This window comes from Ambystoma mexicanum, chromosome 3q, assembly GCF_040938575.1.
Source record: "Ambystoma mexicanum isolate Mex_15411 chromosome 3q, UKY_AmexF1_1, whole genome shotgun sequence".
Lineage (NCBI taxonomy): Eukaryota > Metazoa > Chordata > Amphibia > Caudata > Ambystomatidae > Ambystoma > Ambystoma mexicanum.
The window spans coordinates 1,121,777,575-1,121,805,145 of NC_090926.1; positions in this window are offsets into that span (position 1 = coordinate 1,121,777,575).

The following is a 27,571-nucleotide window of genomic DNA, read 5'->3' on the forward strand; positions in this document are numbered from 1 at the left end:
CTACACACGCTCCGCACTTCGATATTCACCCGATATCCACATTCATGTGCTCTACATACTCATCCGCTCCACATACTCATCTGTTCAAGACATTTATCCGGTTTACGCTCATCCGTTCTGGACATTCCTCGGTTTTACGTACTCTTGTGTTCTACACGCTTCTCTGTATTTGCGCACTCATCCGCGCTACACGCTCGTCTGTTCTACACATCCAGCCGCTCTACACACTCCTCCACTCGACAAGTTCATCCATTCCATACACTCATCCGATCTACATATTCACTTGATTACCATACTCATTCGATCTATATAGGTATTTGTTCTTCCACTCATGCATTCTTCAACTCGACGCATTCATTTGTTCCACCTGTTTTATCCATTCTAACTAGTTCATCCACGCCATTCACGTCGTTCATGCCGTATGCTTTCTGTCCATTTCTGTAGTTTAGACCTCTTTACTGCTTGCGTATGATTTACTCTTATTAGCCATTTCACTGCTTTGATCTACTTTATTCGGAGTCATTGAGTTGCTGTTGGTCTGTTTGGTACGGGTTGGTTTTAGGGGAAGAGCCAGGTTTTCAGCAGTTTGCGGAAAGACGTTAAATCCTCAGTTAGGCGGATGTGGGGTGGGAGTGAGTTCCATAGCATGGGAGCCAAGGCTGAGAATGATTATCCACCTAACCTGCTTGAGTTTGTCTTTGGTATGACTAGGAGGCCGGCTGAGCTTGATCTTAGGGTGCGTGGGTGGTGGTAGGGTTTTAGCTTGTCTTGAAGATATTGAGGTCCGGTTTTGTGCAGAGCTCGATGGGAGATGCACCGCAGAGAGTCTGTTGGGAAAGGAGAGATATGGAAAGATGCGCCTAAGGGTTCTAAGGTGGTAGTGGCAGGATTTTGAGACGTCGTTGACTTGGCATGAAATTGTTAGGTCGGAGTCAAGGGTGCAGCCAAGATTTTTCACTGAGTTGGAGGGGGTCGGTGAGTTGCCCATGGCGGATGGCCAGGGTAGTGGGTGCGGAAGGAGTTCGGTGTTGCCACATACCATTATTTCTCTTTTGGAGGGGTTTAACAGGAGGTGGCTTTGGGTCATCCAGAGTTCTATGTCAAGGAGGCAGGAGGCCAGGTCTGGTCGGGAGTTGGGTTTTGAGTTCAGGAGTTTTAGAATTAATTGAGTGTCGTCGGCGTAGTTGTAGCACAGGATGTTGTGCGAACAAATTATTGGTGGGAGAGTGATCAAGTAGAGATTGACCAGGAGGGCAGATAGGCATGCTCCTTGTGGGACTCCCGTGTCGACTGGTCGGGCTTGGGAGGTATAGGTGGAGAGTATTGTTATTTGGTACCGATCTTTGAGGAATGAAGCTATCAATTTAAGAGCGGTTCCACAAATTCCTAGGGAGTGGAGGCGGTCTAGAAGGATTGAGTGATTGATTGATTGTGTCAAAGGCGGCAGGTAGGTCAAGAAGGATTAGTGATGCGCATCCCGCGGAGTCTGCCGTCATTTTAAGGTCATCCCAAATTGATGTTAGGGTGGTTTCTGTTCCGTGACGGGCTCTGAAACCTGATTGAGCGGGGTCTAGGAGATTGTTGTCTTCAACAAAGGATTTTAGTTGGGAGTAGGCGGTTCGGGCAAGGAATCTGGTGTTTGAGATGGGGCGGTAGTTTTTGGGCACGAGAGGGTCGAGCAAAGGTTTTTTAATTAGGGGTTTGACATGAACCGTTTTGAATTCGTCGGGAAAGATACCAAGGAGAGTGAGGCATTTATGATCGATCTTGCGTGTTCTCCTGCGAAGGTGGAAGCAAACATTTCTTTGAGGGTTGTGGCTGGGAAAGGGTCCAGTGGCGAGCCAGATGGTTTGCGGGCAGATAGAAGTTTGAGAAATTGCTCTGGTGATATTGGACTAAAGGATTCGAACGTTGGTTGCGTAGTGGTCGCAGCTGGTGAGCCGGCCGGTGTGGGGGGAGAATTGCTTGGTGGATGTAAGAGGGCCAGTTTGGTGGCTAGAGTATTTGTTCTTTCTAGGGCCGTGGTGTAAAAGTGGAGGGAGAGTGAGTCGCACAGTGATTGTGAGGAAGTCGGGACGGTCGTGTTACAAGCCGGATTGGTGAATTCGGAGATGATTTTGTGGAGTTCTTTGCTTGGGTTTTTGCAGTTTAGGATTCGGGAGTTGTAGTGGGCTCTTTTTGCTTTCCGGATTTCGGCCTTGTACTGATAGAGGTGTCTGGCCAAGGTGGCCCTGCTCTCCTGGGTTTTGTCTTTCTGCCATTTGCGTTCTAGGTATTTATATAGTTGTTTAGTGATCTTCAACTCAGGAGCGAACCATCTGGGGAAGGGGCCACGGCGGGTTGATGGTTTGCAAGAGGGTGTGAGCCGCATCAGAGATGCGTTGAGCCATGAGTCAAAGGCGTCGGGGGTTAGCAGATTGTTGAGTTGGGAGGTAGGAGGTGGAGACTGAAGGAGTGCGTCGGCTAGATCAGGGACGATTATTCGTTTTTTCCAGCATTTGCGTAGATTCGGAGGTTCTGATTCGAGTACGGGAAGGGGGTCGGGTGAGTGAATGGCGAACGAGAGAACGAAATTATCGGACCAGAGGATCGGGGTGGGGGGCTTTAAATGAATCAGGGTGTTGGAGCTAAAGATGGCATCAAGAGTGTGTCCTTTATAGTGAGTTGGGCCGTTTATGTGGGGTTGGAGGTTTTAATTGCGTCCAAACTGTCAACCAGGGAGTGTGTCATAGGGTTGGTGGGGATGTCGAGCCATATGTTGAAGTCTCCAAGAAGGGTGAGGTTGGGATGGTTTAGTTGAAGGGTGGCAATTGAGTCGCAGAGGTTGTTTGCGAATTGTCTATAGTAGCCAGGGGGCCTGTAGATTATTAGGAAGCTGTGTGAGAGTGACAGGGAGAGGGATAGTTTAACGAGGAGAGATTCGCAGTAAGGAATGGAAGGTTGGTTGTCAATGATTGAGGCGTGGAAGAGAGACTTGAAGACGAATGCTACTCCACCTCCTCTGGAGGGACGGTTCAGTGGGATGAGGGAGTATTCAGGGGGGAAGGCTTCATTAGCGATTGGGACAAAGTCGTCAGAGAACCAAGTTTCGGTGATGAAAACCAGGTCTGGTTTGTCAGAGGCGAGGAGGTCAAAGATGCAGTGTCTGTTTTTTGCTACAGATCGTGCATTAAATAGGATGCAGTTCACATTGGCAGGCGAGGTTGGTCTCGGAGCGGAAGGGGGTGGTGGCGGAGAGAGTGGAGGCTGGAGAGGGAGAGAGGGAGGGTCGGTGATGTTCGATGGGAATAGTGGGCGAGCAGACAAATTGGCGGGCTTTGGGCGGGATTGGGTAGCTGCGTGTGTTAGGATGATCGGGTTTGGTTCGGGGGATTTGAAGGTGGGGCGTGGGCGGTTAGGAGTTTCAGTTGCAGTTGATGAGAAATTGAGGGAGAGGGGTTTCAGGAAGGGTGAAGCCACGGGGGAAGGAGGTGAGTGGGGGAATGAGGTGGTGGGTCGAGACAGGGGAGACGAAGAGTGCTGAGAGATTGTGGGGGACCAGGTATGTTTCCTCTTTAGTTTCTTTGTTGCAATTGGAGTGTGAGAGAGGGTAGGGGGGTCAGAGGGGGAGAGGGTTGTGGGTTTGTTTCTTGCTAGGGCTAGACGTGCCGTTTTTAGGGAGGGGAAAGGGTGCGGTCGGGGGGCAAAGGGGCCGGGGTTTGAGGGCAAGGCGGCGGGCGGACGCTTGCAGGGCGGGGTGTGCTAGGTATGAGGGGGCAGGCATGGTTGACGTTGGCTGGTCGGTGGTGGGGTTCAGGGGAGGAGTGATCTTAGGGAGGTTGGCTCGCCATCGTGCCCCTCTGGCTTGGTGTTTGGAGAGGGGAATGGCAGGGAGTGCGAAGGAGGGTGGGGTCATTTGGGAAGGGGGGCGGGAGGGAAGGCAGATCGATGCGTGGGGGCAGTCCACGGCGGTCGTTTCCGACAAACTGTTGGTTTGAGGGTGCACTCATGCTTGGTACAGGCTTTGGGTGGATTTAGGAGGGCTTTCTAATTGTAGTTCTAAGTTCAGGCACACTTCCAAGTTCAAATTGCACAGAGATGATATTAGGCTATTAGGTATAATTAGGTACACTTCTAGGATCAACTGTACACAGGGATGCTATTAGGTTTAACTCTAGAATCAATTTTGTATAGAGGGGATATTAGATTATTAGGTACAGTTCTAGATTCTACATGAAATAGATATACTATTAAGTATACTATTAGGATTAATTAGGATATTAAGGCATGCTTCTTAGCCTCAATGGTGCCGTGCGCACTTCTAGATTGAACTAAGCGCAGCAAGACTATTCTGGACACTTGTCGGTTCAATTAGGGTATGCTAATAGGCGCACTTCTCTCAGTTCAACTTTATACAAGGGGGGTATTAGGCATGAATATAACTCAACTTTGCACAGGTAGGCGCACTTCTCTCAGTGCAAATTTATACAGGGAGGGTATTAGGCATGAATCGAACGCAGCTTTGCCCAGAGAGGTTATTAGGGAGATTGGTTAATTCAACCCAGCAATGTATTAGACTATTATGATATTTCACAGAGAGGCAATTGGGAACACTTCTAAATGCAACTTTCACAGGCTATTGGGCGCACTTTTAAATTCAGAGAGGGGCTATTGGGCACACTTCTAAATGCAACTTTCACAGAAAGGCTATTGGGAACAATTCTAAATGCAACTTTCACAGATAGATTATTGTGCACACTTCAAATGCGTCTTTCACAGAGAGGCTATTGGGCGCGCTTCTAAATCCACAGGGCGGCTATTGGGAACAATTCTAAATGCAACTTTCACAGAGAGATTATTGGGCACACTTCTAAATGCGTCTTTCACAGAGAGGCTATTGGGAACAATTCTAAATGCAGCTTTCACAGAGAGGTTATTGGGCACACTTCTAAATGCAACTTTCACAGAGAGGCTATTGGGCACGCTTCTAGATTCGCAGAGAGGCTATTGGACACACTTCAAAATGCAACTTTCACAGAGAGTCTATTGGGTACACTTCTAAATGCAACTTTCACAGAGAGGCTATTGGGCCACTTCTAAATGCAACTTTCACAGAGAGGCTGTTGGGCGCACTTCTAGATTCACAGAGAGGCTATTGGGCACACTTCTAAATGCAAATTTCACAAAGAGGCTATTGGGCACACATCTAAATTCACAGAGAGGCTATTGGGCACACTTCTAAATGCAAATTTCACAGAGAGGCTATTGGACACACTTCTAAATTCACAGAGAGGCTATTGGGCACACTTCTAAATGCAAATTTCACAGAGAGGCTATTGGGCACACTTCTAAATTCACAGAGAGGCTATTGGGTATACTTCTAAATTCACAGTGAGGTTATTGGGCACACTTCTAAATTCACAGAGAGGCTATTGGGTATACCTCTAAATTCACAGAGAGGCTATTGGGCACACTTCTAAATGCAACTTTCACAGAGAGGCTATTGGGCACACTTCTAAATTCACAGAGAGGCTATTGGGTATACTTCTAAATTCACAGAGAGGCTATTGGGCACACTTCTAGATTCACAGAGAGGCTATTGGGTATACTTCTAAATTCACAGAGAGGCTATTGGGCACACTTCTAAATTCACAGAGAGGCTATTGGGCACACTTCTAAATGCAACTTTCACAGAGAGGCTATTGGGTATACTTCTAAATTCACAGAGAGGCTATTGGGCACACTTCTAAATTCACAGAGAGGCTATTGGGTATACTTCTAAATTCACAGAGAGGCTATTGGGCACACTTCTAAATTCACAGATAGGCTATTGGGCACACTTCTAAATGCAACTTCCACAGAGAGGCTATTGGGTATACTTCTAAATTCACAGAGATGCTATTGGGTATACTTCTAAATTCACAGAGAGGCTATTGGGCACACTTCTAAATTCACAGAGAGGCTATTGGGCACACTTCTAAATTCACAGAGAGGCTATTGGGTACACTTTTAAATGCAAATTTCACAGAGAGGCTATTGGGCACACTTCTAAATTCACAGAGAGGCTATTGGGTACACTTCTAAATGCAAATTTCACAGAGAGGCTATTGGGCACACTTCTAAATTCACAAAGAAACTATTGGGTATACTTCTAAATTCACAGTGAGGTTATTGGGCACACTTCTAAATTCACAGAGAGGCTATTGGGTATACCTCTAAATTCACAGAGAGGCTATTGGGCACACTTCTAAATGCAACTTTCACAGAGAGGCTATTGGGCACACTTCTAAATTCACAGAGAGGCTATTGGGTATACTTCTAAATTCACAGAGAGGCTATTGGGCACACTTCTAGATTCACAGAGAGGCTATTGGGTATACCTCTAAATTCACAGAGAGGCTATTGGGTAAACTTTTAAATGCAAATTTCACAGAGAGGCTATTGGACACACTTCTAAATTCACAGAGAGGCTATTGGGTACACTTCTAAATGCAAATTTCACAGAGAGGCTATTGGGCGCACTTCTAAATGCAACTTTCACAGAGAGGCTATTGGGTATACTTCTAAATTCACAGAGAGGCTATTGGGCACACTTCTAAATTCACAGAGAGGCTATTGGGTATACTTCTAAATTCACAGAGAGGCTATTGGGCACACTTCTAAATTCACAGATAGGCTACTGGGCACACTTCTAAATGCAACTTTCACAGAGAGGCTATTGGGTATACTTCTAAATTCACAGAGAGGCTATTGGGTATACTTCTAAATTCACAGAGAGGCTATTGGGCACACTTCTAAATTCACAGAGAGGCTATTGGGCACACTTCTAAATTCACAGAGAGGCTATTGGGCACACTTCTAAATGCAAATTTCACAGAGAGGCTATTGGACACACTTCTAAATTAACAGAGAGGCTATTGGGTACACTTTTAAATGCAAATTTCACAGAGAGGCTATTGGGCACACTTCTAAATTCACAGAGAGGCTATTGGGTATACTTCTAAATTCACAGTGAGGTTATTGGGCACACTTCTGAATGCAACTTTCACAGAGAGGCTATTGGGCACACATCTAAATTCACAGAGAGGCTATTGGGCACACTTCTAAATTGTCAGAGAGGCTATTGGGTATACCTCTAAATTCACAGAGAGGCTATTGGGCACACTTCTAAATGCAACTTTCACAGAGAGGCTATTGGGCACACTTCTAAATTCACAGAGAGGCTATTGGGTATACTTCTAAATTCACAGAGAGGCTATTGGGCACACTTCTAGATTCACAGAGAGGCTATTGGGTATACTTCTGAATTCACAGAGAGGCTATTGGGCACACTTCTAAATTCACAGAGAGGCTATTGGGCACACTTCTAAATGCAACTTTCACAGAGAGGCTATTGGGTATACTTCTAAATTCACAGAGAGGCTATTGGGCACACTTCTAAATTCACAGAGAGGCTATTGGGTATACTTCTAAATTCACAGAGAGGCTATTGGGCACACTTCTAAATTCACAGATAGGCTATTGGGCACACTTCTAAATGCAACTTTCACAGAGAGGCTATTGGGTATACTTCTAAATTCACAGAGAGGCTATTGGGTATACTTCTAAATTCACAGAGAGGCTATTGGGCACGCTTCTAAATTCACAGAGAGGCTATTGGTATACTTCTAAATTCACAGAGAGGCTATTGGGCACACTTCTAAATGCAACTTTCACAGAGAGGCTATTGGGTATACTTCTAAATTCACAGTGAGGCTATTGGGCACACTTCTAAATGCAACTTTCACAGAGAGGCTATTGGGTATACTTCTAAATTCACAGAGAGGCTATTGGGCACACTTCTAAATGCAACTTTCACAGAGAGGCTATTGGACACACTTCTAAATTCACAGAGAGGCTATTGGGTACACTTCTAAATGCAAATTTCACAGAGAGGCTATTGGGCACACTTCTAAATTCACAGAGAGGCTATTGGGTATACTTCTAAATTCACAGTGAGGTTATTGGGCACACTTCTAAATTCACAGAGAGGCTATTGGGTATACCTCTAAATTCACAGAGAGGCTATTGGGCACACTTCTAAATGCAACTTTCACAGAGAGGCTATTGGGCACACTTCTAAATTCCCAGAGAGGCTATTGGGCACACTTCTAGATTCACAGAGAGGCTATTGGGTATACTTCTAAATTCACAGAGTGGCTATTGGGCACACTTCTAAATTCACAGAGAGGCTATTGGGCGCACTTCTAAATGCAACTTTCACAGAGAGGCTATTGGGTATACTTCTAAATTCACAGAGAGGCTATTGGGCACACTTCTAAATTCACAGAGAGGCTATTGGGTATACTTCTAAATTCACAGAGAGGCTATTGGGCACACTTCTAAATTCACAGATAGGCTATTGGGCACACTTCTAAATGCAACTTTCACAGAGAGGCTATTGGACACACTTCTAAATTAACAGAGAGGCTATTGGGTACACTTTTAAATGCAAATTTCACAGAGAGGCTATTGGGCACACTTCTAAATTCACAGAGAGGCTATTGGGTATACTTCTAAATTCACAGTGAGGTTATTGGGCACACTTCTGAATGCAACTTTCACAGAGAGGCTATTGGGCACACATCTAAATTCACAGAGCGGCTATTGGGCACACTTCTAAATTCACAGAGAGGCTATTGGGCACACTTCTAAATGCAACTTTCACAGAGAGGCTATTGGGCACACTTCTAAATTCACAGAGAGGCTATTGGGTATACTTCTAAATTCACAGAGAGGCTATTGGGCACACTTCTAGATTCACAGAGAGGCTATTGGGTATACTTCTAAATTCACAGAGAGGCTATTGGGCACACTTCTAAATTCACAGAGAGGCTATTGGGCACACTTCTAAATGCAACTTTCACAGAGAGGCTATTGGGTATACTTCTAAATTCACAGAGAGGCTATTGGGCACACTTCTAAATTCACAGAGAGGCTATTGGGTATACTTCTAAATTCACAGAGAGGCTATTGGGCACACTTCTAAATTCACAGATAGGCTATTGGGCACACTTCTAAATGCAACTTTCACAGAGAGGCTATTGGGTATACTTCTAAATTCACAGAGAGGCTATTGGGTATACTTCTAAATTCACAGAGAGGCTATTGGGCACGCTTCTAAATTCACAGAGAGGCTATTGGGTATACTTCTAAATTCACAGAGAGGCTATTGGGCACACTTCTAAATGCAACTTTCACAGAGAGGCTATTGGGTATACTTCTAAATTCACAGTGAGGCTATTGGGCACACTTCTAAATGCAACTTTCACAGAGAGGCTATTGGGTATACTTCTAAATTCACAGAGAGGCTATTGGGCACACTTCTAAATGCAACTTTCACAGAGAGGCTATTGGGCACACATCTAAATGCAACTTTCACAGAGAGGCTATTGGGCACACTTCTAAATTCACAGAGAGGCTATTGGGTATACTTCTAAATGCAACTTTCACAGAGAGGCTATTGGGTGTACTTCTAAATTCACAGAGAGGCTATTGGGCACAATTCTAAATCCAACTTTCACAGAGAGGTTATTGGGCACACTTCTAAATTCACAGAGAGGCTATTGGGCACACTTCTAAATTCACAGAGAGGCTATTGGGTATACTTCTAAATTCACAGAGAGTCTATTGGGCACACTTCTAAATGCAACTTTCACAGAGAGGCTATTGGGCACACGCCTAGATTCACAGAGAGGCTATTGGCTATACTTCTAAATTCACAGAGAGGCTATTGGGCACACTTCTAATTTCACAGAGAGGCTATTGGGCACACTTCTAAATGCAACTTTCACAGAGAGGCTATTGGGCACACATCTAAATGCAACTTTCACAGAGAGGCTATTGGGCACACTTCTAAATTCACAGAGAGGCTATTGGGTATACTTCTAAATGCAACTTTCACAGAGAGGCTATTGGGTGTACTTCTAAATTCACAGAGAGGCTATTGGGCACACTTCTAAATGCAACTTTCACAGAGAGGCTATTGGGCACACTTCTAAATTCACAGAGAGGCTATTGGGCACACTTCTAAATTCACAGAGAGGCTATTGGGTATACTTCTAAATTCACAGAGAGACTATTGGGCACACTTCTAAATGCAACTTTCACAGAGAGGCTATTGGGCACACGCCTAGATTCACAGAGAGGCTATTGGCTATACTTCTAAATTCACAGAGAGGCTATTGGGCACACTTCTAAATTCACAGAGAGGCTATTGGGCACACTTCTAAATGCAACTTTCACAGAGAGGCTATTGGGTATACTTCTAAATTCACAGAGAGGCTATTGGGTATACTTCTAAATTCACAGAGAGTCTATTGGGCACACTTCTAAATTCACAGATAGGCTATTGGGCACACTTCTAAATGCAACTTTCACAGAGAGGCTATTGGGTATACTTCTAAATTCACAGAGAGGCTATTGGGTATACTTCTAAATGCAACTTTCACAGAGAGGCTATTGGGTATACTTCTAAATTCACAGAGAGGCTATTGGGCACACTTCTAAATGCAACTTTCACATAGAGGCTATTGGGCACACATCTAAATTCACAGAGAGGCTATTGGGCACACTTCTAAATTCACATAGAGGTTATTGGGTATACCTCTAAATTCACAGAGAGGCTATTGGGCACACTTCTAAATTCACATAGAGGCTATTGGGCACACATCTAAATTCACAGAGAGGCTATTGGGCACACTTCTAAATTCACAGTGAGGCTATTGGGCACACTTCTAAATGCAACTTTCACAGAGAGGCTATTGGGCACACATCTAAATTCACATAGAGGCTATTGGGCACACATCTAAATTCACAGAGAGGCTTTTGGGCACACTTCTAAATTCACAGAGAGGCTATTTGGTATACTTCTAAATTCACAGAGAGGCTATTGGGCACACTTCTAGATTCACAGAGAGGCTATTGGGTATACTTCTAAATTCACAGAGAGGCTATTGGGCACACTTCTAAATTCACATAGAGGCTATTGGGCACACATCTAAATTCACAGAGAGGCTATTGGGCACACTTCTATATTCACAGAGAGGCTATTGGGTATACTTCTAAATTCACAGAGAGGCTATTGGGCACACTTCTAAATTCACATAGAGGCTATTGGGCACACATCTAAATTCACAGAGAGGCTTTTGGGCACACTTCTAAATTCACAGAGAGGCTATTGGGTATACTTCTAAATTCACAGAGAGGCTATTGGGCACACTTCTAAATTCACAGATAGGCTATTGTGCACACTTCTAAATGCAACTTTCACAGAGAGGCTATTGGGTATACTTCTAAATTCACAGAGAGGCTATTGGGTATACTTCTAAATTCACAGAGAGGCTATTGGGCACGCTTCTAAATTCACAGAGAGGCTATTGGGTATACTTCTAAATTCACAGAGAGGCTATTGGGCACACTTCTAAATGCAACTTTCACAGAGAGGCTATTGGGTATACTTCTAAATTCACAGAGAGGCTATTGGGCACACTTCTAAATGCAACTTTCACAGAGAGGCTATTGGGCACACATCTAAATGCAACTTTCACAGAGAGGCTATTGGGCACACTTCTAAATTCACAGAGAGGCTATTGGGTATACTTCTAAATGCAACTTTCACAGAGAGGCTATTGGGTGTACTTCTAAATTCACAGAGAGGCTATTGGGCACAATTCTAAATGCAACTTTCACAGAGAGGCTATTGGGCACACTTCTAAATTCACAGAGAGGCTATTGGGCACACTTCTAAATTCACAGAGAGGCTATTGGGTATACTTCTAAATTCACAGAGAGTCTATTGGGCACACTTCTAAATGCAACTTTCACAGAGAGGCTATTGGGCACACGCCTAGATTCACAGAGAGGCTATTGGCTATACTTCTAAATTCACAGAGAGGCTATTGGGCACACTTCTAATTTCACAGAGAGGCTATTGGGCACACTTCTAAATGCAACTTTCACAGAGAGGCTATTGGGCACACATCTAAATGCAACTTTCACAGAGAGGCTATTGGGCACACTTCTAAATTCATAGAGAGGCTATTGGGTATACTTCTAAATGCAACTTTCACAGAGAGGCTATTGGGTGTACTTCTAAATTCACAGAGAGGCTATTGGGCACACTTCTAAATGCAACTTTCACAGAGAGGCTATTGGGCACACTTCTAAATTCACAGAGAGGCTATTGGGCACACTTCTAAATTCACAGAGAGGCTATTGGGTATACTTCTAAATTCACAGAGAGACTATTGGGCACACTTCTAAATGCAACTTTCACAGAGAGGCTATTGGGCACACTTCTAAATTCACAGAGAGGCTATTGGGTATACTTCTAAATTCACAGAGAGGCTATTGGGCACACTTCTAAATTCACAGAGAGGCTATTGGCTATACTTCTAAATTCACAGAGAGGCTATTGGGCACACTTCTAAATTCACAGAGAGGCTATTGGGCACACTTCTAATTTCACAGAGAGGCTATTGGGCACACTTCTAAATGCAACTTTCACAGAGAGGCTATTGGGCACACTTCTAAATTCACAGAGAGGCTATTGGGTATACTTCTAAATTCACAGAGAGGCTATTGGGCACACGCCTAGATTCACAGAGAGGCTATTGGCTATACTTCTAAATTCACAGAGAGGCTATTGGGCACACTTCTAAATTCACAGAGAGGCTATTGGGCACACTTCTAATTTCACAGAGAGGCTATTGGGCACACTTCTAAATGCAACTTTCACAGAGAGGCTATTGGGCACACATCTAAATGCAACTTTCACAGAGAGGCTATTGGGCACACTTCTAAATTCACAGAGAGGCTATTGGGCACACTTCTAAATTCACAGAGAGGCTATTGGGTATAGTTCTAAATTCACAGAGAGTCTATTGGGCACACTTCTAAATGCAACTTTCACAGAGAGGCTATTGGGCACACGCCTAGATTCACAGAGAGGCTATTGGCTATACTTCTAAATTCACAGAGAGGCTATTGGGCACACTTCTAATTTCACAGAGAGGCTATTGGGCACACTTCTAAATGCAACTTTCACAGAGAGGCTATTGGGCACACATCTAAATGCAACTTTCACAGAGAGGCTATTGGGCACACTTCTAAATTCACAGATAGGCTATTGTGCACACTTCTAAATGCAACTTTCACAGAGAGGCTATTGGGTATACTTCTAAATTCACAGAGAGGCTATTGGGTATACTTCTAAATTCACAGAGAGGCTATTGGGCACGCTTCTAAATTCACAGAGAGGCTATTGGGTATACTTCTAAATTCACAGAGAGGCTATTGGGCACACTTCTAAATGCAACTTTCACAGAGAGGCTATTGGGTATACTTCTAAATTCACAGAGAGGCTATTGGGCACACTTCTAAATGCAACTTTCACAGAGAGGCTATTGGGCACACATCTAAATGCAACTTTCACAGAGAGGCTATTGGGCACACTTCTAAATTCACAGAGAGGCTATTGGGCACACTTCTAAATGCAACTTTCACAGAGAGGCTATTGGGTATACTTCTAAATTCACAGAGAGGCTATTGGGCACACTTCTAAATTCACAGAGAGGCTATTGGGTATACTTCTAAATTCACAGAGAGTCTATTGGGCACACTTCTAAATTCACAGATAGGCTATTGGGCACACTTCTAAATGCAACTTTCACAGAGAGGCTATTGGGTATACTTCTAAATTCACAGAGAGGCTATTGGGTATACTTCTAAATGCAACTTTCACAGAGAGGCTATTGGGTATACTTCTAAATTCACAGAGAGGCTATTGGGCACACTTCTAAATGCAACTTTCACATAGAGGCTATTGGGCACACATCTAAATTCACAGAGAGGCTATTGGGCACACTTCTAAATTCATATAGAGGTTATTGGGTATACCTCTAAATTCACAGAGAGGCTATTGGGCACACTTCTAAATTCACATAGAGGCTATTGGGCACACATCTAAATTCACAGAGAGGCTATTGGGCACACTTCTAAATTCACAGTGAGGCTATTGGGCACACTTCTAAATGCAACTTTCACAGAGAGGCTATTGGGCACACATCTAAATTCACAGAGAGGCTATTGGGCACACTTCTAAATTCACATAGAGGCTATTGGGTATACCTCTAAATTCACAGAGAGGCTATTGGGCACACTTCTAAATTCACATAGAGGCTATTGGGCACACATCTAAATTCACAGAGAGGCTTTTGGGCACACTTCTAAATTCACAGAGAGACTATTTGGTATACTTCTAAATTCACAGAGAGGCTATTGGGCACACTTCTAGATTCACAGAGAGGCTATTGGGTATACTTCTAAATTCACAGAGAGGCTATTGGGCACACTTCTAAATTCACATAGAGGCTATTGGGCACACATCTAAATTCACAGAGAGGCTTTTGGGCACACTTCTAAATTCACAGAGAGGCTATTGGGTATACTTCTAAATTCACAGAGAGGCTATTGGGCACACTTCTAAATTCACAGATAGGCTATTGGGCACACTTCTAAATGCAACTTTCACAGAGAGGCTATTGGGTATACTTCTAAATTTACAGAGAGGCTATTGGGTATACTTCTAAATTCACAGAGAGGCTATTGGGCACGCTTCTAAATTCACAGAGAGGCTATTGGGTATACTTCTAAATTCACAGAGAGGCTATTGGGCACACTTCTAAATGCAACTTTCACAGAGAGGCTATTGGGTATACTTCTAAATTCACAGTGAGGCTATTGGGCACACTTCTAAATGCAACTTTCACAGAGAGGCTATTGGGTATACTTCTAAATTCACAGAGAGGCTATTGGGCACACTTCTAAATGCAACTTTCACAGAGAGGCTATTGGGCACACATCTAAATGCAACTTTCACAGAGAGGCTATTGGGCACACTTCTAAATTCACAGAGAGGCTATTGGGTATACTTCTAAATGCAACTTTCACAGAGAGGCTATTGGGTGTACTTCTAAATTCACAGAGAGGCTATTGGGCACAATTCTAAATGCAACTTTCACAGAGAGGCTATTGGGCACACTTCTAAATTCACAGAGAGGCTATTGGGTATACTTCTAAATTCACAGAGAGGCTATTGGGCACGCTTCTAAATTCACAGAGAGGCTATTGGGTATACTTCTAAATTCACAGAGAGGCTATTGGGCACACTTCTAAATGCAACTTTCACAGAGAGGCTATTGGGTATACTTCTAAATTCACAGAGAGGCTATTGGGCACACTTCTAAATGCAACTTTCACAGAGAGGCTATTGGGCACACATCTAAATGCAACTTTCACAGAGAGGCTATTGGGCACACTTCTAAATTCACAGAGAGGCTATTGGGTATACTTCTAAATGCAACTTTCACAGAGAGGCTATTGGGTGTACTTCTAAATTCACAGAGAGGCTATTGGGCACAATTCTAAATGCAACTTTCACAGAGAGGCTATTGGGCACACTTCTAAATTCACAGAGAGGCTATTGGGCACACTTCTAAATTCACAGAGAGGCTATTGGGTATACTTCTAAATTCACAGAGAGTCTATTGGGCACACTTCTAAATGCAACTTTCACAGAGAGGCTATTGGGCACACGCCTAGATTCACAGAGAGGCTATTGGCTATACTTCTAAATTCACAGAGAGGCTATTGGGCACACTTCTAATTTCACAGAGAGGCTATTGGGCACACTTCTAAATGCAACTTTCACAGAGAGGCTATTGGGCACACATCTAAATGCAACTTTCACAGAGAGGCTATTGGGCACACTTCTAAATTCATAGAGAGGCTATTGGGTATACTTCTAAATGCAACTTTCACAGAGAGGCTATTGGGTGTACTTCTAAATTCACAGAGAGGCTATTGGGCACACTTCTAAATGCAACTTTCACAGAGAGGCTATTGGGCACACTTCTAAATTCACAGAGAGGCTATTGGGCACACTTCTAAATTCACAGAGAGGCTATTGGGTATACTTCTAAATTCACAGAGAGACTATTGGGCACACTTCTAAATGCAACTTTCACAGAGAGGCTATTGGGCACACGCCTAGATTCACAGAGAGGCTATTGGCTATACTTCTAAATTCACAGAGAGGCTATTGGGCACACTTCTAAATTCACAGAGAGGCTATTGGGCACACTTCTAATTTCACAGAGAGGCTATTGGGCACACTTCTAAATGCAACTTTCACAGAGAGGCTATTGGGCACACATCTAAATGCAACTTTCACAGAGAGGCTATTGGGCACACTTCTAAATTCACAGAGAGGCTATTGGGCACACTTCTAAATTCACAGAGAGGCTATTGGGTATACTTCTAAATTCACAGAGAGTCTATTGGGCACACTTCTAAATGCAACTTTCACAGAGAGGCTATTGGGCACACGCCTAGATTCACAGAGAGGCTATTGGCTATACTTCTAAATTCACAGAGAGGCTATTGGGCACACTTCTAATTTCACAGAGAGGCTATTGGGCACACTTCTAAATGCAACTTTCACAGAGAGGCTATTGGGCACACATCTAAATGCAACTTTCACAGAGAGGCTATTGGGCACACATCTAAATGCAACTTTCACAGAGAGGCTATTGGGCACACTTCTAAATTCACAGATAGGCTATTGTGCACACTTCTAAATGCAACTTTCACAGAGAGGCTATTGGGTATACTTCTAAATTCACAGAGAGGCTATTGGGTATACTTCTAAATTCACAGAGAGGCTATTGGGCACGCTTCTAAATTCACAGAGAGGCTATTGGGTATACTTCTAAATTCACAGAGAGGCTATTGGGCACACTTCTAAATGCAACTTTCACAGAGAGGCTATTGGGTATACTTCTAAATTCACAGAGAGGCTATTGGGCACACTTCTAAATGCAACTTTCACAGAGAGGCTATTGGGCACACATCTAAATGCAACTTTCACAGAGAGGCTATTGGGCACACTTCTAAATTCACAGAGAGGCTATTGGGCACACTTCTAAATGCAACTTTCTCAGAGAGGCTATTGGGTATACTTCTAAATTCACAGAGAGGCTATTGGGCACACTTCTAAATTCACAGAGAGGCTATTGGGTATACTTCTAAATTCACAGAGAGTCTATTGGGCACACTTCTAAATTCACAGATAGGCTATTGGGCACACTTCTAAATGCAACTTTCACAGAGAGGCTATTGGGTATACTTCTAAATTCACAGAGAGGCTATTGGGTATACTTCTAAATGCAACTTTCACAGAGAGGCTATTGGGTATACTTCTAAATTCACAGAGAGGCTATTGGGCACACTTCTAAATGCAACTTTCACATAGAGGCTATTGGGCACACATCTAAATTCACAGAGAGGCTATTGGGCACACTTCTAAATTCATATAGAGGTTATTGGGTATACCTCTAAATTCACAGAGAGGCTATTGGGCACACTTCTAAATTCACATAGAGGCTATTGGGCACACATCTAAATTCACAGAGAGGCTATTGGGCACACTTCTAAATTCACAGTGAGGCTATTGGGCACACTTCTAAATGCAACTTTCACAGAGAGGCTATTGGGCACACATCTAAATTCACAGAGAGGCTATTGGGCACACTTCTAAATTCACATAGAGGCTATTGGGTATACCTCTAAATTCACAGAGAGGCTATTGGGCACACTTCTAAATTCACATAGAGGCTATTGGGCACACATCTAAATTCACAGAGAGGCTTTTGGGCACACTTCTAAATTCACAGAGAGGCTATTTGGTATACTTCTAAATTCACAGAGAGGCTATTGGGCACACTTCTAGATTCACAGAGAGGCTATTGGGTATACTTCTAAATTCACAGAGAGGCTATTGGGCACACTTCTAAATTCACATAGAGGCTATTGGGCACACATCTAAATTCACAGAGAGGCTTTTGGGCACACTTCTAAATTCACAGAGAGGCTATTGGGTATACTTCTAAATTCACAGAGAAGCTATTGGGCACACTTCTAAATTCACAGATAGGCTATTGGGCACACTTCTAAATGCAACTTTCACAGAGAGGCTATTGGGTATACTTCTAAATTTACAGAGAGGCTATTGGGTATACTTCTAAATTCACAGAGAGGCTATTGGGCACGCTTCTAAATTCACAGAGAGGCTATTGGGTATACTTCTAAATTCACAGAGAGGCTATTGGGCACACTTCTAAATGCAACTTTCACAGAGAGGCTATTGGGTATACTTCTAAATTCACAGTGAGGCAATTGGGCACACTTCTAAATGCAACTTTCACAGAGAGGCTATTGGGTATACTTCTAAATTCACAGAGAGGCTATTGGGCACACTTCTAAATGCAACTTTCACAGAGAGGCTATTGGGCACACATCTAAATGCAACTTTCACAGAGAGGCTATTGGGCACACTTCTAAATTCACAGAGAGGCTATTGGGTATACTTCTAAATGCAACTTTCACAGAGAGGCTATTGGGTGTACTTCTAAATTCACAGAGAGGCTATTGGGCACAATTCTAAATGCAACTTTCACAGAGAGGCTATTGGGCACACTTCTAAATTCACAGAGAGGCTATTGGGCACACTTCTAAATTCACAGAGAGGCTATTGGGTATACTTCTAAATTCACAGAGAGTCTATTGGGCACACTTCTAAATGCAACTTTCACAGAGAGGCTATTGGGCACACGCCTAGATTCACAGAGAGGCTATTGGCTATACTTCTAAATTCACAGAGAGGCTATTGGGCACACTTCTAATTTCACAGAGAGGCTATTGGGCACACTTCTAAATGCAACTTTCACAGAGAGGCTATTGGGCACACATCTAAATGCAACTTTCACAGAGAGGCTATTGGGCACACTTCTAAATTCATAGAGAGGCTATTGGGTATACTTCTAAATGCAACTTTCACAGAGAGGCTATTGGGTGTACTTCTAAATTCACAGAGAGGCTATTGGGCACACTTCTAAATGCAACTTTCACAGAGAGGCTATTGGGCACACTTCTAAATTCACAGAGAGGCTATTGGGCACACTTCTAAATTCACAGAGAGGCTATTGGGTATACTTCTAAATTCACAGAGAGACTATTGGGCACACTTCTAAATGCAACTTTCACAGAGAGGCTATTGGGCACACTTCTAAATTCACAGAGAGGCTATTGGGCACACTTCTAAATTCACAGAGAGGCTATTGGGTATACTTCTAAATTCACAGAGAGTCTATTGGGCACACTTCTAAATGCAACTTTCACAGAGAGGCTATTGGGCACACGCCTAGATTCACAGAGAGGCTATTGGCTATACTTCTAAATTCACAGAGAGGCTATTGGGCACACTTCTAATTTCACAGAGAGGCTATTGGGCACACTTCTAAATGCAACTTTCACAGAGAGGCTATTGGGCACACATCTAAATGCAACTTTCACAGAGAGGCTATTGGGCACACTTCTAAATTCATAGAGAGGCTATTGGGTATACTTCTAAATGCAACTTTCACAGAGAGGCTATTGGGTGTACTTCTAAATTCACAGAGAGGCTATTGGGCACACTTCTAAATGCAACTTTCACAGAGAGGCTATTGGGCACACTTCTAAATTCACAGAGAGGCTATTGGGCACACTTCTAAATTCACAGAGAGGCTATTGGGTATACTTCTAAATTCACAGAGAGACTATTGGGCACACTTCTAAATGCAACTTTCACAGAGAGGCTATTGGGCACACGCCTAGATTCACAGAGAGGCTATTGGCTATACTTCTAAATTCACAGAGAGGCTATTGGGCACACTTCTAAATTCACAGAGAGGCTATTGGGCACACTTCTAAATGCAACTTTCACAGAGAGGCTATTGGGTATACTTCTAAATTCACAGAGAGGCTATTGGGCACACTTTTAAATTCACAGAGAGGCTATTGGGTATACTTCTAAATTCACAGAGAGTCTATTGGGCACACTTCTAAATTCACAGATAGGCTATTGGGCACACTTCTAAATGCAACTTTCACAGAGAGGCTATTGGGTATACTTCTAAATTCACAGAGAGGCTATTGGGTATACTTCTAAATTCACAGAGAGGCTATTGGGCACACTTCTAAATTCACAGAGAGGCTATTGGGTATACTTCTAAATTCACAGAGAGGCTATTGGGCACACTTCTAAATGCAACTTTCACAGAGAGGCTATTGGGTATACTTCTAAATTCACAGTGAGGCTATTGGGCACACTTCTAAATGCAACTTTCACAGAGAGGCTATTGGGTATACTTCTAAATTCACAGAGAGGCTATTGGGCACACTTCTAAATGCAACTTTCACATAGAGGCTATTGGGCACACATCTAAATTCACAGAGAGGCTATTGGGCACACTTCTAAATTCACATAGAGGCTATTGGGTATACCTCTAAATTCACAGAGAGGCTATTGGGCACACTTCTAAATTCACATAGAGGCTATTGGGCACACATCTAAATTCACAGAGAGGCTATTGGGCACACTTCTAAATTCACAGTGAGGCTATTGGGCACACTTCTAAATGCAACTTTCACAGAGAGGCTATTGGGCGCACATCTAAATTCACAGAGAGGCTATTGGGCACACTTCTAAATTCACATAGAGGCTATTGGGTATACCTCTAAATTCACAGAGAGGCTATTTGGTATACTTCTAAATTCACAGAGAGGCTATTGGGCACACTTCTAGATTCACAGAGAGGCTATTTGGTATACTTCTAAATTCACAGAGAGGCTATTGGGCACACTTCTAGATTCACAGAGAGGCTATTGGGTATACTTCTAAATTCACAGAGAGGCTATTGGGCACACTTCTAAATGCAACTTTCACAGAGAGGCTATTGGGTATACTTCTAAATTCACAGAGAGGATATTGGGTATACTTCTAAATTCACAGAGAGGCTATTGGGCACATGTCTAAATTCAGAGAGAGGCTATTGGGCACACATCTAGATTCACAGAGAGGCTATTGGGTATACTTCTAAATTCACAGAGAGGCTATTGGGCACACTTCTAAATTAACAGAGGCTATTGGGCACACTTCTAAATGCAACTTTCACAGAGAGGCTATTGGGTATACTTCTAAATTCACAGAGAGGCTATTGGGCACACTTCTAAATTCACAGAGAGGCTATTGGGTATACTTCTAAATTCACAGAGAGGCTATTGGGCACATGTCTAAATTCACAGAGAGGCTATTGGGCACACTTCTAAATGCAACTTTAACAGAGAGGCTATTGGGTATACTTCGAAATTCACAGAGAGGCTATTGGGCACACTTCTAAATTCACAGAGAGGCTATTGGGTATACTTCTAAATTCACAGAGAGGCTATTGGGCACACTTCTAAATTCACAGATAGGCTATTGGGCACACTTCTAAATGCAACTTTCACAGAGAGGCTATTGGGTATACTTCTAAATTCACAGAGAGGCTATTGGGTATACTTCTAAATTCACAGAGAGGCTATTGGGTATACTTCTAAATTCACAGAGAGGCTATTGGGCACACTTCTAAATTCACAGAGAGGCTATTGGGTATACTTCTAAATTCACAGAGAGGCTATTGGGCACACTTCTAAATTCACAGAGAGGCTATTGGGTATACTTCTAAATTCACAGAGAGGCTATTGGGCACACTTCTAAATTCACAGAGAGGCTATTGGGCACACTTCTGAATTCACAGAGAGGCTATTGGGTATACTTCTAAATTCACAGAGAGGCTATTGGGCACACTTCTAAATTCACAGAGAGGCTATTGGGCACATTTCTAAATTCACAGAGAGGCTATTGGGTATACTTCTAAATTCACAGAGAGGCTATTGGGCACACTTCTAAATGCAACTTTTCACATGTATAGGATGGAGTTTTCAGATGTAAATATACTACAGCTTTATTGAATTTACACTGGTGATGCTTTGTTAGATGAGTGGTAGGGTAGTATGGCGTGAAGTAATTGCTTCAGTCCACGCCCTTGCCACACTTACTTATTGTTGGCTTCTTGCTTCTCTTGCGGATACCTGCAGATACAACCTGGAGCCGTCTCTGTAGGAGCCGTCCTTTGCCTCAGGTCCTTAGCCGATTGGCTGCCAGGCAGAGGGCTGCCCTGGGTGGACTGGCAATAGAGGTGAATCCACCCGTTTTGGCCCAATCAGAGGAGGGGGGTGGGCCGGGAGGTGGGAGGGAAGAGGATTCAGGAAATGGGAGCGGGTGGGGGAAAGCAACGCCACCGGGTTGGGAACGGGCCTGGGGGCCAAGATTCCACGGGTAGGTGCTCAAGAAAAGGGCACAAGATGTTAATATGGCCTCTGTCCTCACCTGGGGTCACCAACACAAGAGGCAAGCGAGGGGGTGCGGGACACTAGGTCAGTTCAGGAGCGGGGAATGAGCCAATCACGCGGGAGGTGGGTGGGCTGGGAGGCGGGAGGGAAGACGATTCAGGAAATGGGAGCGGGTGGGGGAAAGCAACGCCGCCGGGTTGGGAACGGGCCCGGGGGCCAAGATTCCGCAGGTAGGTGCTGAAGAGAAGGGCACAAGATGTTAATCTGGCCTCTGTTAACTCTCTGGTTGTTGCTTGTTTATTTAGCGGAGCCAATATCCAGTGCTGAACCTGGAAATATTGGAAACAAGCAAATTCATTCAACCCCAGTTCTTGTTTAGATTGGATGAAGGCTTTAGGGTCTTTACCTTGAAAAAGATCTCATCATTTTGTACAGCCTGCCTGCTTGCATCTACAAATCGCCCATAGGTCGAGGCCCGGAGTAAACTGCTGATTAAAGAACAAGGGTATGAGAGGTGAGGGAAACAGCATGAATTGGCATTGCTTAACCTCTAAGTCCCAAACTTCTTCCACCAAGCTTGTAATCCTGCTATTGTGAATATTGGGGGAATGATCACACTTAAGGAGCCATAAGGTATTCCCAAGCTGTGGACCTCCATCTGGACCCATCGTTTTCCAGTGTCTGCTCCCCACCAATCTTTCACTATTCAAATTTGTGCAGCTTGAAAAGTTTGAAAGACCCAGGCTTTCCCTATTTATAGGGGCCATTAAAACGTCATAGGCTTCACGCGGGGGCTTATTGTTCCAAACAAATGCAGATATTGCTTTTTGTAGCTTTTTGAAGAAGGGAGCTGGGGATCCGGATTGGGGGAGCCTAAAAGAAGAAGTGTTTTAGGAAGGATAACCATTTTTATCAAATTAATTCGACCTGACCAGAAGACCATCAATGGACCCCATTTAACTAGTTGCCCCTTAATATCCTTCAGCAAGAGGGGATAATTAGCGTGATATATCTTGGTAATCGTAGGGGTTATGGGGGTTATGGTGACGCCCAACAATTTAATTCCATCTTGCACCCATCCAAATTGTGTATGTGATCGCAGGGAATGCACTTCTTTATGGGGAAGAGAGAGGTTCAAAAGTTTGGATTTTGTATGGTTAATTTTCAGACCTACTACCGACCCATAACTCCCTGACTCTCGTTCCACTGCTTGCAAGGTGTTTTCCTGGATTAGATGCAAGGAGCAGCAAATGTGATCTGCATAAGCCATCATTTTTTGTGCTACGTCTCCAAAATTAATCCCTAGAATGGCCGCCGTTTGTCTGACCCTGGCAAGGAACGGTTCAAGACAAATGGCGTATAACAATGATGACATGGGACAGCCCTGTTTGGTCCCGCGTTGAAGAGAGATAGGGGCAGAGAGTTGGCCATTGATCAACAACCTAGTGGCAGTTGCCTATAGTTTGCCTTGATTTTATCTATAAACTTCAGGCCGAAGCGCATCCTCGCCAGAGTCAGAAAGAGAAACGACCATTAGACCTGATCAAAGGCCCTCTCCGCATCGCGTGAAAGCAAGACTGGCTTAATATCTTTTTTTCCACCTTCTCTAAAATGTGACAGGTGCAACAGTGTTTTATAAAACCTAATTGATCTGGGTGCATGACTTTGGGGAGTAAATCATCTATCCTACTGGCTAATATTTTAGCATAGATTTTAGCATCCAAATTTATAAGGGCTATGGGACGATATGATACACATCCGCTACGATCTTTTATAGGCTTTGGGAACAGCATAATCTTTGCCTCTTCCATAGTAGAAGATATGCAACCTGAATGTTTAAATAAATTATATGAGTGAGTGAGTTTAGGAGTTAACACCTTCCGATAGATCTTATAAAACAAGGCAAGGAATCTGTGCGGTCCAGGTGATTTACTCAGGGGAAGAGCATTTATAACCCTAAGTACTTCTTCTTGGGTGATATCTGTTGGGTCAATGACTCCCAGATACGCAATATGTCTTAAAAGGGTTTTTTATAGTTATAAAGCAACAAAAGACCCCCAGCATTACAGGCACAGCATCAACAAGTATTGCTGTCCTTCAACTACCCCAACATAGAATCCCCAGCCAAAGTAAACAGACAAACAACTCAGAATACAGAACAGAGGTGATGTCACCTGCTGACACCATTACATTCCAGCAGAGGCTAGAAAGCACATATCTGCAAAGGTATGCACGCTAACACTATAACACATCCCTCACCGTTTATTTAGTAAACACCCTTCAACCTTTCTTCACAACAGCTACCCTTGTTCCACACCTGACCACCAACCACTCGTACTGCACCACGCAACACAGCCACAGCCCTCACAGGATCGTAGTACAGCAACTCATCCTTCCTCTTCACCCCTTTCTTGATTCTCACCAGGTCACTGCATTAAATCCTTAATTCTTTCTTACCTCTGCTCACATTTTCTCGGGCCACCCATTCCTCATTCTTCTTTAATGCTTTCCTCACACCATCCACCACATAATCACTCTCCCTGCTTCTACCCAGCCATGGTGGACTAACTGCGGTGTTAGGTTTTCGACCCCTCATCAATTGAAACAGACTTATTCCTGTGGCCGAACGCGGCGACATCCACATTGCGAATAATATTTCCTGAACCACCACCTTTTTGTCACATCCACTTCCCTCAGCCATTCGTATGCTTGTCATGATGCATCACACCCATTTACTTTCGGGGTGAAATAGAGCCATTTTCTTATGTCTCACCCCACACTGTTCTAAATACTTGCCAAAACAACCTCCTGTAAATTGAGGCCCATTGTCTGTCAAAATGCCTTCAGCAATACCTTCCCTAGCAAACACTTCATGGCTCACCTTAACCATGACTTCTGCCGAAATCTCCCTCACTATGCTGAATTCGCACCATCGGGAGAACAAATCCATAATGACCACGATACATTTTCCTCTCCCATACTCCAGGTGCACCATGGCTAAATCTTTCCATACCCCCGTTGGCACATCACTGTCCAATAAAGGTTGTTTTCTTGCTTCCTCACCTTTCCCTGTCTTGATGCATACAATTACAATCCAACAACCTCCTCTCTATATCTTTGTCACAGCGAGGCCACCAGTAGTCGTTCCGCAAGACACCTTTGGTTTTTGTAATCCCTATGTGCCCTCCATGAGCTAAATCAATAACTATCTCATATCCCTTTGGGAACAACTGCCCACTCCCATCTAAATAGCACACCACTCGCCACACTCAGCTCATCCTTCACCTCCCAAAATGGTTTCACCTCCTGCTGAACGTCCACCTTTCTTGGCCACACGCCAGACTCTACATAAGACATAACTCGCACTAGGATATCATCCTTAGTACCTTCCTCCAACCACTCTTCCTTAGATACAATTCCTTCGGTGTTGACAAACACCATTTCCATATTCTCATCTTCCACTTCGATATCACTCCTTCCTCTCAATCTTGACAAACTATCAGCTAAAATGTTTTCCTTACCAGGAATTACGTCAACAACAAAACGATGGCACAGCATGCGAGTGATCCATCCTGCAACCCTTTTTGATACTTTGTCCAAGCCTTTATTCTCTAATATTTCCGAGAGTCTTATGATCCGTACAAATGATAAAATCTGTTCCCCAAATGGAATTCCTAAACTTTTTCATTGCCCAGTAGCACGCCAGAGCCTCCTTTTCCAACACTGAATATCAGGATTCTGCGCCCATCAAACAACGAGAAGCATGTACAATAATAATTGCTGTTCCCTCATCTTCCATTTGTGACAAAACAGCTCCAATACCTTTTTCCGACGCATCAACAGTAATCTTGCTCAATCGCCTGAAATCAAAATACCCCAGAGGCCGCGCTAGATCCATCTCATTCTTCAATCTCAAAAATTCTGCTTCACACTTTGGAGACCATACAAACTCACAGCGCTTCCCTAGCAATTTTCTTAACTCAACCACTTTACTCGCATAGTTGTGTATGAATTTTTGATAAAGTTCTGTCATTCCTAAAAACGACCTTAATTGCACCTTGTCCTCAGGACTCTTGATCTGTTTGATAGCATCCACTAAGCAATCGTTGGGTTTCACTCCATTCTCAGATATTTCGTATTCCACTTTGGTAACACCAAATTTACATTTCTCCTCCCTCATGCCACTATTCTCAAATATTTCCAACACCTTATTAAGAATGACATCATGATCCTCTTGAGATCTCCCGCACACCAGCACATCGTTCTGAAAACAGAACACTCCTCTCATCTCACCAACTAAGCTATCAATGACTTTTTGAAAAACCGTTGAAGCCGATACAAGTCCAAAAGGCATCCGCCTAAATTGGAATATCCCTTCATGGGTAATGAATGCTGTCAACTTGCAACACCTCTCCTCTAACTCCACCTGGTGGTACGCTGATACCATATCTAATTTGGTGAACACCTTACCCTGTCCTATTCTTGATAACATTTCTCCCATGTTCGGGGTGTGGTGTCCGTCAATCAACACACATTTGTTCAGTTGGCGTAAATCCACACACAAACGTAACTCTCCGGAACTTTTCTTAACTACAACCAACAGAGAAGTCCAGTCCACTCCTCCTGCTCTTTCAATAATTCCAAATTGTAACAATTTCTCTAACTCCTTTTTGACCCCATCTCTTACAGCTAGAGGCACTGGTCTTAGTTTCGCCGAAACTGGCACACTTCTCTTTCTCAGGATAATTTGGTGCTGCACTCCTTCAATCTTACTTACTCCCTTCCTGAACACCCTCGGGTGTTTCTCCAACAATGTACCTCCAATTTGTAGCACTTGCTCAACTTCATTGGGATCCAGTCTTATCTTTATCTTTCTTTGCTCCCTCCATCCTAATAGTGTGAGGCCTTTTTTAGAAACATAAATCTTGCCCTCACACATGCATCCTTTCAATTCAAACTTTCCTATGATATATCCCAACAAATCAATGGCATCTTGATTATACCCCCAGGCCTGATGTCCGGCTTCAACAAATTCTGAACGTCACCTCCTACATCCCTCTCAAACACCTCCCTAGACATCAGGGTTCTCTTTGACCCAGAGTCTGCCATCATCCAGACATCCCTTCCATTGACCTTAACACTTGCATAGGGATGTTCACACTCATCATCATCACCCTCTCGCAGGCAGCACCTCTCGATGGGTAAGTGCTCCATTTTTGGTGTGTTTTGCGCCTGATGCGGTACGCTCAGCATTTTGTGCTCTAAATTGGAAAAATAC